The sequence below is a fragment of the Pan paniscus genome, chromosome 4, assembly GCF_029289425.2.
Source record: "Pan paniscus chromosome 4, NHGRI_mPanPan1-v2.0_pri, whole genome shotgun sequence".
Taxonomy (NCBI): domain Eukaryota; kingdom Metazoa; phylum Chordata; class Mammalia; order Primates; family Hominidae; genus Pan; species Pan paniscus.
This window is the reverse complement of record NC_073253.2, coordinates 21147961-21165561: the sequence shown is the minus strand read 5'-3', so window position 1 is coordinate 21165561 and position 17601 is coordinate 21147961. Positions and strand designations below refer to the sequence as shown.

Below are 17601 nucleotides of genomic sequence, written 5' to 3'. Positions count from 1 at the left end.
GTGATGGGTGCAGCAAACCAACATGGCACATGTATACCTGTGTAACAAACCTGCATGTTGTGCACATGTACCCTAGAACTTAATATATAATAATAAAAAAAAATTTTAAGTTTTTCAACATTTAGATTTTCACAGTAACTGTGAGAGAAACTAGAAGAAAAAAAGGATCTAGTTAAATGTGTCTTAGTCCATCCATGAAATAAACCTTTATTCTTTTCTGATTTGAGGAATATGTAAATTCTACTGGCTATTTTTGAGACTTTGACATCAGGATTTCATTTCAATGCTATCATCTCTTGCTTTTTTGGTAACTTAGAGTACTTTGAATTAAGTTTTATTAGAATAATACATACACATAGCTTTAAAAGCCTAAATAATACATAATGGAAAATATGTCATTTTCTCACCCTTCCCCACACCTCAACGGCAACAGGCATGCAGAAAGATCTGTTTCTTCTGATATTTACCTCCATTTTTCTAAATAGTCTTCTAATATTTCTGTCTCTTGACTTATCAATTTTAGATATTGATTATTTGCCATAGTGTAGCCACTTACAGTCATGAGGGGAAGACACCTCAGTATTACCAAGGACTCAGGCTTCCTCCCACCTCCTGTTCCTCCATTCTTAGTGTATGGGTCTTAGCTCCATGGTCATGATTAGCTGCTTTTCCAGAAGCTCTGCTCAGCAGGTTCTACCCACATCTCATTGGCCAGAACTAAGTCACATGACCACATCTAGACACAATGGAGTTTGGAAAAATCAGCAATTCAGGTTTCCAGTCCCTACCCCAAAGAACTCAAAGGAAAAGAGGATTGTGAATGGCTTTTAGGTATCAGTCCACTGTCTGCCACAGTAACCATGAGTTTTTCAAATGCTCTCAGTAGATCCGTTAAAAGCCTATCATATTTTCTGAGTGTTTCAGTACATCAACAAATATATCAGAATGCTTTTCAACATGTTCTGTGTCATGGCACAGATTGAAAATATTTTTATGGTTCTTTGTGAGAAATGGGAGGAGGGTATTAAAGGCTTGAGGCCACTGGCCTGGGACTCTGACCATTCCAGGCCCCACCCAGCCACTCCAAGGATGAGAGAACCAGTTTCCCCACATTTATAACCCATTCACAGCTCTGGTCTTTTGGGACTTGGAGATTTCCTGTAACCTTTAATCCAGACTGTCTAGACCTACAGCACAGTCATCATGCTGGGACTTTTCTTTGCTTCCCTCCTGTGTTAGATTTCCTGCTTTCTGAATCTAACTCTTTCGTGGTTTGCTCCATTATTTTGCCAATGCAATATTCTAGGACTTTCTTTTAAAACGTGTTCATAAGAGGTAAATATTTTGAATCCTTGTATGTGTGAAAATCTCTATCATGCTGTCTGAATTTTGAAAGCAAGTCTTTTGGTTTTCAATGTTGCTTTTGAGGTGAGCAATGGTATTCTGATTCCCAGTGCTCTCTATTTAGCCTGCTTCTTCTTCTCTTGTGGATTTTAAGATCTTCTCTTTATCCCCAGAGAGTTATAATGTTCGTGATGATGTACATTGGTATGGGTCTCTTTTCATGTATTGTACAAAGAACTTGGTAAATCCTTTTAATATGGAACTGGTCCATATTGAATTTTTTTTTTTTTTTTTTGGTATTAGATGTTTGGTAATCTTCTTTCTGACAATATTTTCTGTTCTCTTTTTTTTGAAGGAGGGACTCCTATTATTTGGGCGTTAGGAAGACATCTCGAATTGTTATCGTTTCCTGTATTTTCTACATTTTTTCTTTTTGCCTTATTTTCTAGCAGAATTTCTCAACATTATCTTTCAAACTGCTATAGAATATTTTAATTTCTTGTTTTCTTATAGGTCATTTTTTATTAGTGCCTTGTTCTTGTTATAAGAATCCAATAGCTATTCTTAATTCTCTGAGAATATTTGTTGTAGATTTTCTTCAGTTTTCTTCTGCCATCTAATGCAGGTGTGTCTTCAGATCAGATCATTAGATCTCTAGATCATTAGTGATACTGTATCTCTAATTCCTATGGGTTCTTTTTTTTCTATTTCTCTCTTTTGATTTCTTTTATTCATGTTAGAGATTTGCCTCAAGCATTTAGGCTATCTAGGTAATTCTAGGCTATCATATTTAAATCCAAATCCCTAAAGAACTCTTTGGAAGATATGTGTTCGTGGGTAAGCATGAAGGAGGTGGGGCTGTCAATTGAGGGGTTTCACTGGAGCTGGAATTTTTGTTTGAGGACTTCCAAATGTTAGTATTTGAGGCTCTTGTCTCTAGGGCTGTTTAGTTTCTCCAGAAAAGAATCTCCCACTTGGAAGGTAAATTACTGGCAAGTAACCATTCTAAGGACAAGGGGGCAGATATTCATTTCTTCTCGTGTTTTCAGTTCCATTAATCACCCTCAACCTAGAGTGTTCCTAATGGAATTAGTTTTAGAAATAAGTCTTCTATATCCTATGGAGGAGGAAATTGTGGACTCAGAAACTTCCAACTTTCTACTATTCTGCCTTCCAAGATAACCAGTGCTTCTGAATCTGGAGGCTTTCTGGAATTCTGTTGGGTGAATCCCCCTACTTCATAAGATTCTCTTTTCCAGATACTTAGGTTATAACCTCCACTCTTGCACTTGTTTTATGTTTTTCAAATTCCTGATATCTCTCAACATTGTTGTCTTCTCTGCCATTCATTTTGTCTTCATGGGTTTATACTTTCAAAAAATACCATTTCTGTTATTTTTGTGAGGTCTCAGAAGATTCTTCCATGTCTAACAGTCTGCCATATTTAACAAACAGTTCTCAATGAACTTTAAAGATTATTTAAATAAAGGCAAAGGTATGTATGGGCTCCTTAGTTTCTTTTAAAGCCATGTAAACCTACTGAGCTCAGTGAAACATTTAGGAAGCATGGACAGAGCTAGGTACTGTGCCACTCATACACATCAAATCTTCCTCACATCCTTCCCAATATTTTCACTGTTACATGCAACATAAAATATTACTGTTTTACTCTTTCTGGGATTAGTTTAGATTAGTTTCAATTGTTGCAGCCTCCAAATAGATATTGATGCCATGAAGCCACAGGTGTTCAGAAGATAGGGATAATGAGATAGAAGATGGGCCAATGAAAAACCTTGACAGTTTCCCTCTAGAAATAAAGCTAGGAAAGAACACATATGTTTACCCAATAGAAAGTTTTCCCATGAAAAATTCTGAAATTTTTCCATTCAGGATGTTGTAGTAACTGAAGCTATGAGGAAAGACTGCATAATTTTTATTTCTTTAAAAGGGGGAACTGTAAAAAGGTCATAACAGTAATCAGTGTTCTATGTGTCTCAACAGGGCATCAAGGTACATCTTGGTGTTGAATGAAGTTGTTCCATATGGGCTCATTTCTCAGGTAAATATCAGAATAAGTTTATGTGGGCAGTAAACTGATATGTACCCAAACACCTGTCACCATTAATACATAATACCCTTTTTGTGTTTGAAGAAGATATTCGATATCTTCCATATTTGGGAGATAGTCTGAAATACTGCACCCTGTTTATTAGAAGGGTAGTTTCTTTCAAACATGAATCAAACAGTTAAAAAAAAACACATTTACATTACTTTGCTTTCTGTAGTTCACTAAGTACATAAAGAAGTAAGTTCACTAGGTGCATAAGAAAGCCTGAAGGTAATAATGGAAAATTTCTTTATCTAGCTATCTGGAAAATTGCTTTCTTATGTAACTATGAAAATTGTTGCTGATCTTTGGTTTGTATTTTTGGTTTAAATATTGAAGATATTAAGATTCTAATCATTACGTATCTGGATGGATGTTCAAAGAGCTAAGTAATGTTTATCATGACATTATTTAGACAAAATATTAGAGACTGAGTACATGTCCAGTTATAGATAATTCAAATAATATATTTTGGGACATCCATTCCATGAAATAATTTGTGGACATTTAACATGATAATGTAGAACATCAGCTTTCTGATGGGGTGTGTTAACACTTGTGTATCTGGTTAGAGATATAACTAACATGTTGGGAACTGTGTATAACTGGAAGCCTATCGTACCTGTACTACAACCCGATTGTCCAAATCTGAGCACACCCTTTGGATTTTTAATGTGTTGCTTTGGGGAAGAAAATAGAGAACTCTTATGAAAATAATGTTTAATGATATGGCAAGTAATACAGAATAACTAAAGACAGAAGAAAATGAGCTGGATTGCCAACTCATGGCAGCTACACAGAATTGTAGGCATTCATTTAAGAAGGTACATTAGGTATCAGACAAATGGTCAAAGAAGCTTACCACTAGTACAAATATTAAAGAGCATAAATTGTTTGAAAGCAGAGAATTGTCTAACTTGCAGAGCAGTTATTTTTCCATATATACCTTTGTGAGGCTATATTTTCTGAAGTGTTATTTCAGTTGTTGGCCTTGGAATTTGTTTCCGTTTTCTTCCTTTGTTACTTTAAAGGAATTAAGGTCAGCTGATGTATTTTTACTCTCCACATTTGAATTTGAGGCAGAACAATTCCCATGGAGGATTCTTGTGGAACTTCATTTTAGTTATGTTTTAATAAACTCTTATTTGTATTGACTTCTGGGGCAGCATGGCATTCCCTAACTGATAAACTACTTGGGTTTACTTTTTTATGGAGGGATTTTAATTTAATATGATAGATTCAACTGTTGTTTTTCAGGTTTTATATGCATGCCTGGAAGCCTTTTAATAACTTGCAATAACAAACAAAATGAATGTGACTTTTAGGGTAGACACTTTTGTAATTGATATTTTTATCAACTCAGGATGTTTATTTGTTTTGCCAAAAAATGAAGCGCATTTTTTTCATCCTTGGGGAATAAAAAGTAATGGAATTATAATTTACTAAAAAGTTGCAAGAAAGATTCCATAGTTGCAATGAAAAAAATTCATACAGATATATTTCTTGCTCTCTAGACATAAGATTCTTGCATAACTCACAAAAAGTACAAGATTTTTTCCCTTATCTTAATAAATTCATTTGCCTTCCTGTATAAAAGTTAGGGATCAAGGAGTAATAGAATATTTTTTAAAATATTAACAGGGAGTAATTAAAGTTTGCATGGACTAAAATACTGCACAGGAAATTATATTGTTTTAATTTTAAAAATTATACATTTTTTAGTACTGAAGAATGGGATTTTGGACACAGAAGTGATTTTGATAAGTGACAGAATTCTGCCGAAGGCCAGAGGCAAAAAGAGGCAAAACAAGGAACATAAAAATAGAGAATCTACAAATTAGCATGTTATAATTACTCTCTTGCATAGCATTTAAGGACATCTTTGAAAAGATCCAATGTCTTCAGCAACTGTATCTAACTAGCATGTACTATAACTCAAATTGACATGATTCCTAAAGAGAAGCATCGGGACAACTCTTCTATAGTGATGAGGCATTACTGAACAATGTTTTTGGTTGATAAACAGTAATAGAAATTTGGGATTAAAATGGCGTTTTCAAAGGAGTAGGTCATTCCTATGAAAATAATAGGTACTTAAGTTTATCTCTCATTTCTTGTTTGTGTTTGTGCATTAGTCAACTTGACACTTCAAGGATCCTTAATTTTTATGAAGATGGTAGCATGCTGGTAACATTTTTGAAATACTTATTTTTTTGAAAGCCTGTATCTTACCTTTCCCCAAGACTGAATATAAGTTGTCATGATAGTTACAAGGCTGATGAAATACTGAATGAATTGTGGGAGGAGTGGTTGCAGCAGGGGTTGCATGGTGAAGAGGAGGCAAAGGAATATGAGGATTTCAACAAGTTGCTACAGTGAATAGTGCTTTGTCTCAGCCCTCCAGAAACAAAAGTGATAGCTGGTATTTATTAAGTTCTGCTGATAACTTGGAGAAATAAAATTCCTGAGTTTCAGTTTATTTGTAACTTATGGCTCAGTGATTTTATTTCTCCAAGTTCTCTCTATATATACATATAGGCTTACCTGTTTTATTGTGCTTTGCTTTATTGTGCTCCACAGATATTGCATTTTTGTTTTTATCTAATGACTTGAAGGTTTGTGGCAACCTTGCATCAAGCAATTTTATTGACACCATTTTTCCAACAGCATGTGCTCACTTCATGTCTCTGTACCACATGTTGGTAATCGGCGATATTCAAAACTTTTTCATTATTATCATAATATGTATTAAAGTGATCTATGATCAGTGGTCTTTGGTGTTTGTATTGGGCCATTCTTCCATTGCCATAAAAATATTCCTCAGACTGGATAATTTATAAAGAAAAGTGGTTTAATTGGCTCATGGTGCTGCAGGCTTTACAGGATGCATGATGCTGGCATCTGCTTGGCTTCTGGTGAAGCCTCATGGTGCTGTCAATCATAGCAGAAGCAAAGGGGGAACAGGCACATCACATGAAAAAGGCAGGAGTGAGGTGAGGGAGAGATGTCATACACTTAAATGACCAGATCTTGTGTGAACTCAGAATGAGAGCTCACTTATCACCAATGGGATGGCCCAAGGAATTCATGAGGGATCCACCCCCATGATCCAAACACCTCCCACCAGCCTCACCTCCAACATTGGGGATTACAATTCGACATGAGATCTGGGTTGGGACAAATATCCAAACTATATCAATGTCACTATTGTAATTGTTTTGCAGGGGCATCAACTGCGCCCACAGAAGATGGTGAACTTATTTGATAAATGTTATGTGTTTTCTGACTGCTCCACCAATCAACTGTTCCCCTGTCTCTCTCCCTCTCCTTGGGCCTCCCTCTTTCCTCAGGCAAAAAAAAAAAATTGAAATAGGCCCATTAATAACCTTACAATTGTGCCTAAGTGTACAAGTAAAGGAAGAGCTGCACATCTCAACTTTAAATCAAAAGCTAGAAATGATTAAGCTTAGTGAGGGAGCATATCAAAAGCCAAGACAGGCCAAAAGCCAGGCCTCTTGCACCAGGCAGGCAGCCAGGTTGTGAATGCAAACGAAACATTTTTAAAGGAAATTAAAAGTGCTACTCCAATGAACACATGAATGATAAGAAAGTGAAACAACCTTATTGCTGATATGGAAAAGGTTTTACAGTCAGGTAGAAGATCAAACCACCACCAACATTCCCTTAAACCAAATCTTAATCCAGAGTAAGATCCTGTCTTCGATTCAGTGAAGGCTGAGAGAGGTGAGGAAGTGTCAAAAGAAAAGTCTGAAGGTAGCAGAACTTGGTTCATGAGGTTTAAGGAAAGAAGCTGTTTCTATAGCATAAAAGTGCAAGGTGAAGCAGGAAGTGCTGATGGAGAAGCTGCAGCGAGTTATTCAAAGGATCAAGCTAAGATCATTGAAGAAAGTGGCTACACTAAACAACAAATTTTCAAAGTAGATGAAACAGCCTTCTATTGGAAGAAGACGCCGTTTAGGACATCCTTAGTTAGAGAGGTGAGGTCAATGTCTTGCTCCAAAGCTTCAAAGGACAGGTTGCTTCTTTTTTTTAAGGCTAATGCAGCTGGTGAGTTTAAATTGAAGCCTATGTTCATTTACCATTCCAAAAATCCTAGGGCCCTTAGGAATTATGCTAAATCTCCTGTGCTTGTGCTCTATAAATGGAATAATAAAGCTTGAATCATGGGATATCAGTTTATTGCATGGTTTACTGAATATTTTAAATCCACTGTTGAGACCTACTGCTCAGAAAAAAAGATTATTTTCAAACTTACTACTCCTTGAAACAATGCACCTGGTCATCCAAGAGCTCTAATGGAGATGTACAAGGAGATTCATGTTGTTTTTATGCCGCTAACACTACATCCATTCTGTAGCCCATGGAACAAGGAGTAGTTTCAACTTTTAAGTCTCATTATTTAAGAAATACATTTTGTAAGACTACAGCTACCAAAGATAGTGATTCCTCTGATGGACCTGGGAAAAGTCACTTGAAATCCACCTGGAAAGGATTCATCAATGTAGATGCCAATAAGAACATTTGTGACTTGCGGGAGGAGGTCAAAATATCAACAATGAACAGGAGTTTGGAAGAAGTTGATTCCAACTCTTTGAGATGTTTAGGACTTCAGTGGAGGAAGTAACTGCAGAAGTGATGGAAACAGCAGGAGAACTTGAATTAAAAGCAGAGCCTGAAGGTGTGAGTGAATTGCTGCAATCTCATGATAAAGCTTGAAAAGATGAGGAGTTGATTCTTATGAATGAGCACAGAAAGTGGTTTCTTGATATGAAATCTACTCTTGGTGAAGGTGCTTTAAACACTTAAAAAGACAACAAAGAATTTAGAATATTTCATAAATTTAGTTGAGAAGGCAGTGGCAGGGTTTGAGAGGATTAAGTTCAATTTTGAAAGAAGTTCTACTGTGGGTAAAATGCTGTCAAACAGCATCGCATTCTACAGAGAAGTATTTTATAAAAGGAAGTCATTTGATGTGACAAACTTCATTGTTCTCTTATTTAAGAAATTGCCACAGTCACCCCAACCTTCAGCAACCACCACTCTGACTAGTTAGCAGCTGTCAACTTCGAGACAAGACTCTACACCAGCAAAATTATTATGTCTTGCTGAAGGCCCAGATGCTCCTTAGTATTTTAAAGCAATGAATTATTTTTAAATTAAGTATGTACATTGTTTTTTAGACATAATGCTATTGCACACTTAATAGACTACAGTATAGTGTAAACCTAACTGTTATGTGCACTGGAAAAACTTTGTGTGACTCAGTTTATTGAAATATTCACTTTATTGTGGTGCTCTGGGACCAAACTGACAATATCTCTGAAGTATGCCTAAATAGGCTATATATGTGTGTGTGTGTGTGTGTGTGTCTGTGTCTGTGTGTGTAAGTTCTCTATATGTATAGGCGATGCGGATCTCACAGATTATTGTGAGCATAAAATTATATAATATATGCAAAAGCCATACCAAGTTAAACTACACAAAAGTATTCAAGGCTTACAATCCGTAGGTATACTTTCATAAACTGAGCTACACTGAAAAATCTTGCAGGATTTTTGTGTTCCTCATGTGATGGACACACTAAAGAGAAAATGTTGTGTCATAAAAATAGAGTAAGATGAAAAGAAACACTGCTTAATGTAGATGTCATCTACATCATCTGAGACTCTTGGGATGTCATACATTGCAAAGCAGGCAAAGGGGGAACAACTACAAAGTCTGCAATGAGGGTGCAAGCTCAGTGTGTTTGAGGAAAAGAAAGCAAGCCAGCAAGGTAAAAGTGAAAGATGAAGTTGAGGGAGCCCTCCCGTCATACACCAAGATATTCTTACCACTTTCCTCTAAACACCCCTGGCATTTTCTCTCTTACTCGCTTGGTTTCTAAGTATATAATCTTGTATTATCCCACTTTAGTTGGTAGTATACATTTTTTACCACAGGCTCTTTGATGGACTCCATATCTTGGACTCTATATCTTAAGGCTCCTTATGCTCTTCACAGCACTCAGTGAAATGCTTTGCCCGTAATAGGTACACAACCTATTACGTACACAACCTATTACGTAATAGGTACACAAACTAATACAATAGGTAGTATTATAATTGTTGATGAAGCCCAATGATATAAACTATTCTTCCTAGCAAAACAGAATAAACTAGAGACCTGCAAAAGTGAATGTCCTAAGTAGGAGGTGGCCCTGTAGATTAGCTCAGTCTAACAGTGGTGAACAGTTTGAAAATAGAGCTTTTGAGTCTTCTGTATTCACTGGATTTCATTTAATATCAATATCTAACAGAGCTCATTACGTGTCTGAAACTCATGAAAAGTTTGCTGAAATTCATCAAATGGCACACTTAAGATTTGTACATTTCATGACATGCAGATTTCTCAGAAGAAAAAAAGAACTGTAAATTAATTTTGCACTCTAGTTAATGATAAGCACACTGAAGGATTTCTGGAAAAATATAACGATGGCTGTAACTGACTTTGAAATGCATCAAAAAATTATATGGATTGATGGATGGGTGGCAAGATGGGCAGGTATATGAAAAGGCAAGTGTAGCAAAATGGTAGCTCAAGATCATGGGTGTTCAGGTATTCACTGCAAAGTTATTTCAACTTTTCTATAGGTTTGAATTTTTTATAATATGAGGAAAAGTCAGTTGAAAGTGATAACTGAAAATTTATATTAACAAAATGATTCAGTTTATAGCCAATGTGCTCTCAGTTTTATACATCTGAGCTTTCAGAAAATCTTCTGATTCTTATATAAATCCAAGATATAGTCTGTTAATATATGACTTTGAAAAGTGCCCAAGGAAGTATTGTAATCAATTCAACTTATTGCCTTCATAAGTTAAGAGTTTTGGTTATGTTCACTTATGTTTTTCTAATCATGGCTATGTCCCTGACAAAACTTTCTAATCTATACTGAAAAATTTTAGTCATTTGTGATGGTTAATGATAATTGATTTTTAACAATCCATATTACTTATTGAATAGTACATTCTTACCTTAGCATTTCACCACGAGCGAAGCCAAAAAGTACAATCAACACAATATATCAACAGTCCCTCCCTCTCTCTCTCTCTGCCTGCATTCCCATGTTTGTCTTCCCCCATTTCTTTCTTTTTTCCTGAGGCAGAGAAATTACATAGCTTAGGTAAGCATGACATTTAAATGGGAGGGAATATGATCAACGTTAGTGCAAGATTAAAATTCTATAACTAGATTTATCTTCTTTTAGAATGAAATATCTAAGAAACTGTGGCACATTTGTGCCACTATATAACATAAAGAAAGTTGAACAATTTCTTCAATTTGCAGAACTTTTGGTTTCTACCTTTGTCATCTAAGTTCTGAACAGTTTATTTTAATGTATTCCTTTTGTGTATGTAAAAGTTGTTTAGTTTTTCTGTTAAAACAACAGAATGCACTCTCATATTAACACTTTTATAACCTAGGAAAAATGAATGGAATGCCTGTCTGAAGTATACTTCTAACTTTCATTTTGTAATACTGACAATTTGTATCTTTGAAGGAGACTTGGAGTGACAGCACTATAGTAACCCCGCTTCATCGGGGCCAATCTATAGAAAATGTTTGAAATCAGTGGAATTTCTAAGTTTTCAAAAGGTCTACACAGGTGTCAATAAATATGAGAAATGGTCTCAGAGTTCTGTGTAAATGAATAGGTTGTATGTATTTTAAGGCAGTCTTACAGGAACACATTGAGAGATCTGGCATTCTGAAAATCAAACATATGTCATATCAACATTCCTAGTACAAAGTATTTTGTTACTGTTTCTGCACTCTAAATAGCCCTGTGTAAAGGCACATCATTGAACCAAAGCATATGGAGGCAGCTATTCAGTTATGCTGAGCTATGCTGCAATATCATTTTGCTACTGCCTTACTCACCTATTTCTACACATTTGCCAATGGAAATTTCTGCTCTAGAAATTATACCGTGGCAAAGAGAAAAGTAAATACATGAGGTTTGATTCCATTTCTCAAGGCATATCAATATGAAACAGTGCTATTGTCTGTTTCCTGCAACTGCTGAATCAACAAAACATATGCACCTATGCCTTAAGGAAGGAGTAACTCTTTAAACTGCCCTTTTTATTTACAATTACTTAATTACTTTATTTTGCCAAAAATAAAGGTCATTAAAATCATCTTGAAGCTTGACTTAAATTTCAGAAGTAGCCTGCAAATAGTTGTACAGTCTTTAACTATGTTCCATTTAACACATTTAATAGATGTAAAAGCTCACAAGTGATGATATAAAGGATAATTTACGCTTGCAATGCATTTTTGTCCAATTAATAGATTGCCTGTGTGTTGCATATTTTGCATGACAAAAGAGCAGAATATTAAACTGCCATTCATAATGAAAATGCACTTTGCAAATTAAAAGTGCCGAAACAGAAATTTTTCACCCTGTTTAGGAAATAAACAGTCCTTAACCAATTAAACTGCATTGTAATAATTCTATGATTTATTGCAAGTTGTTTAACTTTCAAAACTCGGCTAACCCATATTAAGGTCACAATCCATCATGTCTTGCTTGGAAAGCCAGCAAATAATGGCTGTTGTATTAGCTGCTTTTGATGATAGTATGAAAGAAGTATTAGCACTTGTCAACAAAACTGCTTACAACATAACATTAGCATGCATGGGCTGCTGTACCTATTTATTATTCTGGCAGCTTCACACATATTGTTACAAGCTTATAAAACATTTTGTCGGGTGGAAACCGAATGTACACTGTTTGGTTTTCTGATAGACTGGCAGCATAAATGTCTGGGCTGACTTAGTTTAGTTTAAGTGTAAATAGAGACACAAATTCTTCAACCTGTTCTCTTATTGATACTGAAAAGTGCTGAATTATTCAGCATCCAACTCTTCTGTTTGTGTCTATCACAGTTATCAATTACCCATCAGTCTTCTTGTCAAAACAGAATGGATTAATCTGGCTGAAAATAAGACAAATAAATGGATACTATAACAGGGGTGTGGGGTTGCCAGACTGTCAAAGGGAAATCCAGGCAGTGACATTTGCCGTCAAAAATGGGATCTCTGGCTTAAGTGAGCAAATGATTCCCTTCGTGAGCCAAGAATGCACTTAGCTCACCGTAAGTAAATTAATCTGCCTTCTTCAACTGCTAATGCATTAGCACTGAGGTAATAGTTCCATTGCCGAAATTCCTTTATGTTTCAATAATTTTGGTCATTGCTATTGTTTCTCACAGGAAAGGCAGATACATTCAGATACTTTATCTCGGTAAATAAAAGGTTGCCTGGTAAATAAATGAATCCATTTAACAACGAAGTTATTGCTGATAGTTTTGTGCCACTTCATAGCTCTCAGCTGATGTGACACCAAGTAACTCTTTGCACAGATGGCTGGTGGAATCCATCCAGCATCTGCAAAGTCCATCCCTGTTTTCTTTCCCAAACATTTTATTTGGAAATCTTGTTTGGCAGACTTCCTGAGACTCTGCCTGGCTGTTCAAAGTACATATTTCCAATCTATCTCATTTGGCCCTTCTATAAAAAAAGAACCAGCAAAGTGCCTTCTGATTTGGCACAAAAATTTCAGCCACAGACTGAAGCAAGTTTTAGGTTCCTGGCCAAAAATTTACAAGAATTTCATCTTAGATGCTTCCATACTGGACTGTTTTACATAGTCATCATTAACATCTGAAGCCTTCACATCACGACAGGATCAAAGCCTCCCAATCTGTATCATCTGATAGCTTCACTTTGCCAAAAGTTCCCTCTTGTTCTTATTTTCCCAGACATTTCGTGTCCTAACAATTGCAGACACTGTACTTACTGTGGGGTGGTGAGTAATTTAAGGACAGCTACCTGCTGGAAAATGGTTCCATTCACTTGATCATGAATGAACAGATTACTTTAGAATGAATCATCATCTTTTTTCTTTTTCCAGTAGATTGTGTAAAGAATTTTAAGCATTTAAAAATAAAATACCCTTCCTACATTTGGGGAGTTTCAAAGAGGTCGTACTAAAACTTGAATTCTAGGTACAACTTCTGCTATCCTCTTAAAAGACTTAGACAGACTGGAAATTTCCATCTCACATTCCCAGAACATTATCTCAAATTTCTCCTCAATGTAAATCAGGTTCCCAGAACTTCAACATTAAAAAGAAATGTACTAATTGGCCCAGTCACAATTTACTTTTGCTAAATCTCATTTGCTTTGTATATAATCCCAAGGTTACTTCATAGAAGCACTGCTTGAAATAAGGCAGTGTTTTTATTACCAGTAGATTGTTTTACTTTATCTCTCTCTCATTCTTCCTTTTTAAAGCAAATAACTCATTTATATGGAAAGAGAGCATTCTACAAAATTTTGCATGGCCTAAAAGTGTTTTCAAAGTTTTAATTTTTTTCTAGAATTAATTCTTTGCTACACTAGAAACTAAGTTGATTGACAGGTATGTATAATGAACTTGCTTCCAAATTCCAGATGTTGTTTCCCACTCTTGAGGAACATTTCAAAGTATACGGTTGCCATTTCAGATTCAACTTGTCCCCATCTAAACATTCTCTTTCTCTGGTTCCCTTTTTCCAAAATCCCAATTAGTTACTAAATCCTGCAGTCTGCCTCTATAATATCTCTTCTGTTATTCTCCTTTCCATTACCACTATCAGCATGCTTTCATTCCCCGCTGATTCATTTGGATATTCATGCATGCACCAGCTCACTTATTCAACAATTCTTTGAGCACCTAACGTGAGTGGTCTCTCTGCTTCTAGTCCTTCTAACACTCTTCCCACCCCAGACCTCAGCCCTCATTCTGAAATGCCTTCCACCTATCCTACCCATTTTTAAATATCAGTTCAAATGACATCTCCTTGTACATTTTTCTTTCCTTCCTTCCTACCTTCCTTCCTTCCTTTTTTTCTTTCCTTCTTTCCTTTCTTCCTTCCTTCCTTCTTCCTTTCCTTTCCTTTTGCTTTTTCTTTTTTCTTCTTGCTCTGTTGCCCAGGCTGGAGTGCGGTGCTGCCATCTCGGCTCACTGCAACCTCTGCCTCCAGGGTTCAAGTGATTCTTCTGCCTCAGCCACCCAAGTAGCTGGGATTACAGGCGCCTGCCACCACGCCTGGCTAATTTTTGTATTTTTAGTAGAGATTAGGTTTTGCTATGTTGTCTGGTCTCAAACTCCTGACCTCAAGTGATTCACCTGCCTTGGCCTCTCAAAGTGCTGGGATTACAGGTGTGAGCCACCTGCTTGGCCCCTTGTACATTTTTCTTATTGTCTCACTCATATGGAATTTTTTAGTTCTTCAAGTCTGTTGAGCATTTTTCTGTTTCCTTTATCATAACTTGGTAGAAATCCTGTCTCTGACACTTACTAGCTGTGTGATTGTGGGCAAGTTATAGAAACAACGGAAGCCTCAGTTTCTCCTCTAAGACCTGAGATATTATCACCCCATGGGTTGTGAGTGTTAAATCAGCTAATGCATGTAAAACACTTAGAACAATGCCTGGCGCACAGTGAATGTTCATCAAATTCTTGCTTGTTATATTAATGCACACAGTAGGACTTGGAAACATATGTTTTAACCTTTGTGGGTTGAGAGGTAACAACTGTAATTGCCTTTGGTAAAGGGGCTTAAAACTATACTTATGATCCTGAATGGCAGGCCTTGCAGGGTATAACATCCTGGGCTGAACAGTCTGGAGCCATGCTGTTTGGCTTCATATCCTGGCCTTTACCATTTGCTAGCTTTGTTTAAGTGGGAAGTAAGGCAGTTGAAAGTTTCTATACCTTATAGGTAGTTGTTAAGATTAACTGAAAGTAAAATGCTTAGCAGAGTGCCTGGCCCATAGCAAGACCTCCATAAGTGTAGCTGTCATTACACTAGAAGGGTTCCAAAATGTTCCTTGATCTAATTTTATGTGGTGAAAAAGGACTAGTTAAATGAATGCACAATTCCCTGAATTACTGTCACATCTCCTAGCTCCATAAAATCTTAGAGTGTTTCAAAGAGGTTACACTCATTTTCTGGCCTTGTGTCTTCCCTCATACTCATCCCTCCTTTCCCTGCCCCACACATCTAGGAACATCCTCCCTGTTTACATCCATCTTTGTGAGTTTAAAAAGCTTGTCCCTACCGCAGGCTTTCTGACTAAGCTAGCCCTCAAAGATTTATCATCTAAATGCCTGAAGCATTTAGCAGTTTTTACCACAAAATTGAGCTCTTAATTATAAATCGTCTTGCAGTGTTTCCTCTGTTTGATTTGGCTCTCCAGAGATATTTCACTATCTTTCTGCTTCCTACCTCTCTTTTTTCAGGAATCCACAAAGCTCTCTGGATAATTTTCCTGGCCTGTCATGGTGACCATGCCACTTGTCTTCCAGGTATTAGCACAGGGTTCTGGTTCCAGCCAGGCTTCTGGGCTTGATTGTCTTTAACCTAACCATATGAAGAAGGTCTTGCAGCATGAGATAGGCCGTTGCTATTTGCCAAGTCTGTGTTTGTGCACCGGGAAGAATTTTCCTTCTTCGTAAACTATATTTCTACCACCTCTTAGAATAAACCATATCTTTATTCTACAGACAGCCTTACCTGATTGAAGCAGAATTATGTTGTGTGAGAAAATCATGGACTTGGAAGTATTCAAGTTTTGGGTTTGAATCTTGGTTTTTTGTGGGGAGGGAACAGGGTCTTGCTCTGTCATCCAGGCTGGAGTGCAGTGCCATGATCATAGCTCACTGTAGCCTTGAACTCCTGGGCTCAAGTGATTCTCTCACCTCAGCTTTCTGGCTAGCTGGGACTACAGGTGTGCACCACCATGCCTGGCTAACTTAAAAAATTTTTTTTCTTGGAGACAAGGTCTCAGTATGTTGCCCAGGATGGTCCAGAACTCCTTGTCTCAAGCAATCCTCCCATCTCAGCCTCCCACATAGCTTGGATTACATGAATCTTGGTTTTGTCACTTACTGTGACCTTTGGCAAGTCACTTTTCTGAGTTTTGTTCAGGTATAAAAATATCAATACCTAGCTCACAGAGCAGACATGTGGATCATGTGAGATAAATAACATAAAGTACTTGACGAATAGTAGGGAGTAACCTTTAGGTACCTTACCCCTCCAATTAATATGAAATCATATTAATAACATCAACAGTTTATCCATATTCTATATGGTATCCATTGACACAATTATGATTACTCTATAGTTTTACATTTACATGGGGTACATATGCTTCCATTTAACATTCCTCTTCAAATAATTGTCTGAGTAAAGTATATACTGAATCTTAGTATTTGTAAACACAACTAAGTGCTTTGCTATGCAACCTAGCAAATCCAGAATCTAAAACTTACTAGTTGTTCAAAGTTGATAGGTATTGAAAATTATCTTTTACATGAAATACTGGTATCTTATCTTCTTCACATTTAAGGAAATTGGAGGCCAAAGGCTAAAACGTCCCTTGGTTAAAGATAAAATGCAAGGGAGTGGAGCTACCATGCCCATGGCTTACCTTCCAGTATTTGAATTCTAGATATGTATTTCAAGATAGTGAGGCAGTGTTTCACAAGACAGCTCATGAAACTTCCCTCTACAGCAGTCTCAATTATCATGCCAAAGTGAGTCTCATAACAGAATTTACCTCCAAATTTTTAATAAATCCCTCAGCAAACAGTTGTTCTGGTTGTGTATATCCAGACTTTGGTTGAGAAATGAGAGATGAATGGTTTAAAACTGAAGCCTGCTTATAAGCAGAATTTCTGAGTAGAGAAATCACAATAAAATATCTAATTCCTAGGTTCAAAAGAGCAGCCTGTTTGAACCTACTTGCTTGCTTTCTCTCCTCTTTACCCCTTTCTCCCTTTCTTTTTTTATTTCCTTCTTAGCAGTCTGAATTGACCAAGTTCTAGGACATTTATTGACAAGTCTGTTCCTAGCTATCAACACTTTGATCTTGTCAGAGGACAATCTAACCTCTTGAGTCAGAGTTAGCATGCAGGGGTCAACTTACCTCTATGAGCATGATACAAAGACAGGAAATTCAAAACTTAATATGACTGATATATGACTAAAGTGACATATGATGGTAGAGACAGTTCTACCCTCATGGAATCA

At 36.6% G+C, this 17601-nt stretch overlaps 1 protein-coding gene and 1 long non-coding RNA gene across 9 annotated transcripts in view; one reads left to right on the top strand and one right to left on the bottom strand.

The window, feature by feature from the left end:
• Window positions 1–17601, bottom strand: part of KIAA0825 (KIAA0825 ortholog) — a 462297-nt gene that overhangs the window by 77295 nt on the left and 367401 nt on the right. The gene's annotated exons all lie outside the window — the stretch shown is intronic.
• The window catches only part of LOC117980229 (uncharacterized), a 237116-nt gene that overhangs the window by 115758 nt on the left and 103757 nt on the right, over window positions 1–17601 (top strand). For all 8 annotated transcript variants that reach the window (XR_008625327.1, XR_008625326.1, XR_008625330.1 and 5 more), the window contains one exon: window positions 3346–3403. This is a non-coding gene — a long non-coding RNA (uncharacterized LOC117980229). The remainder of the gene's footprint in view (window positions 1–3345; window positions 3404–17601) is intronic.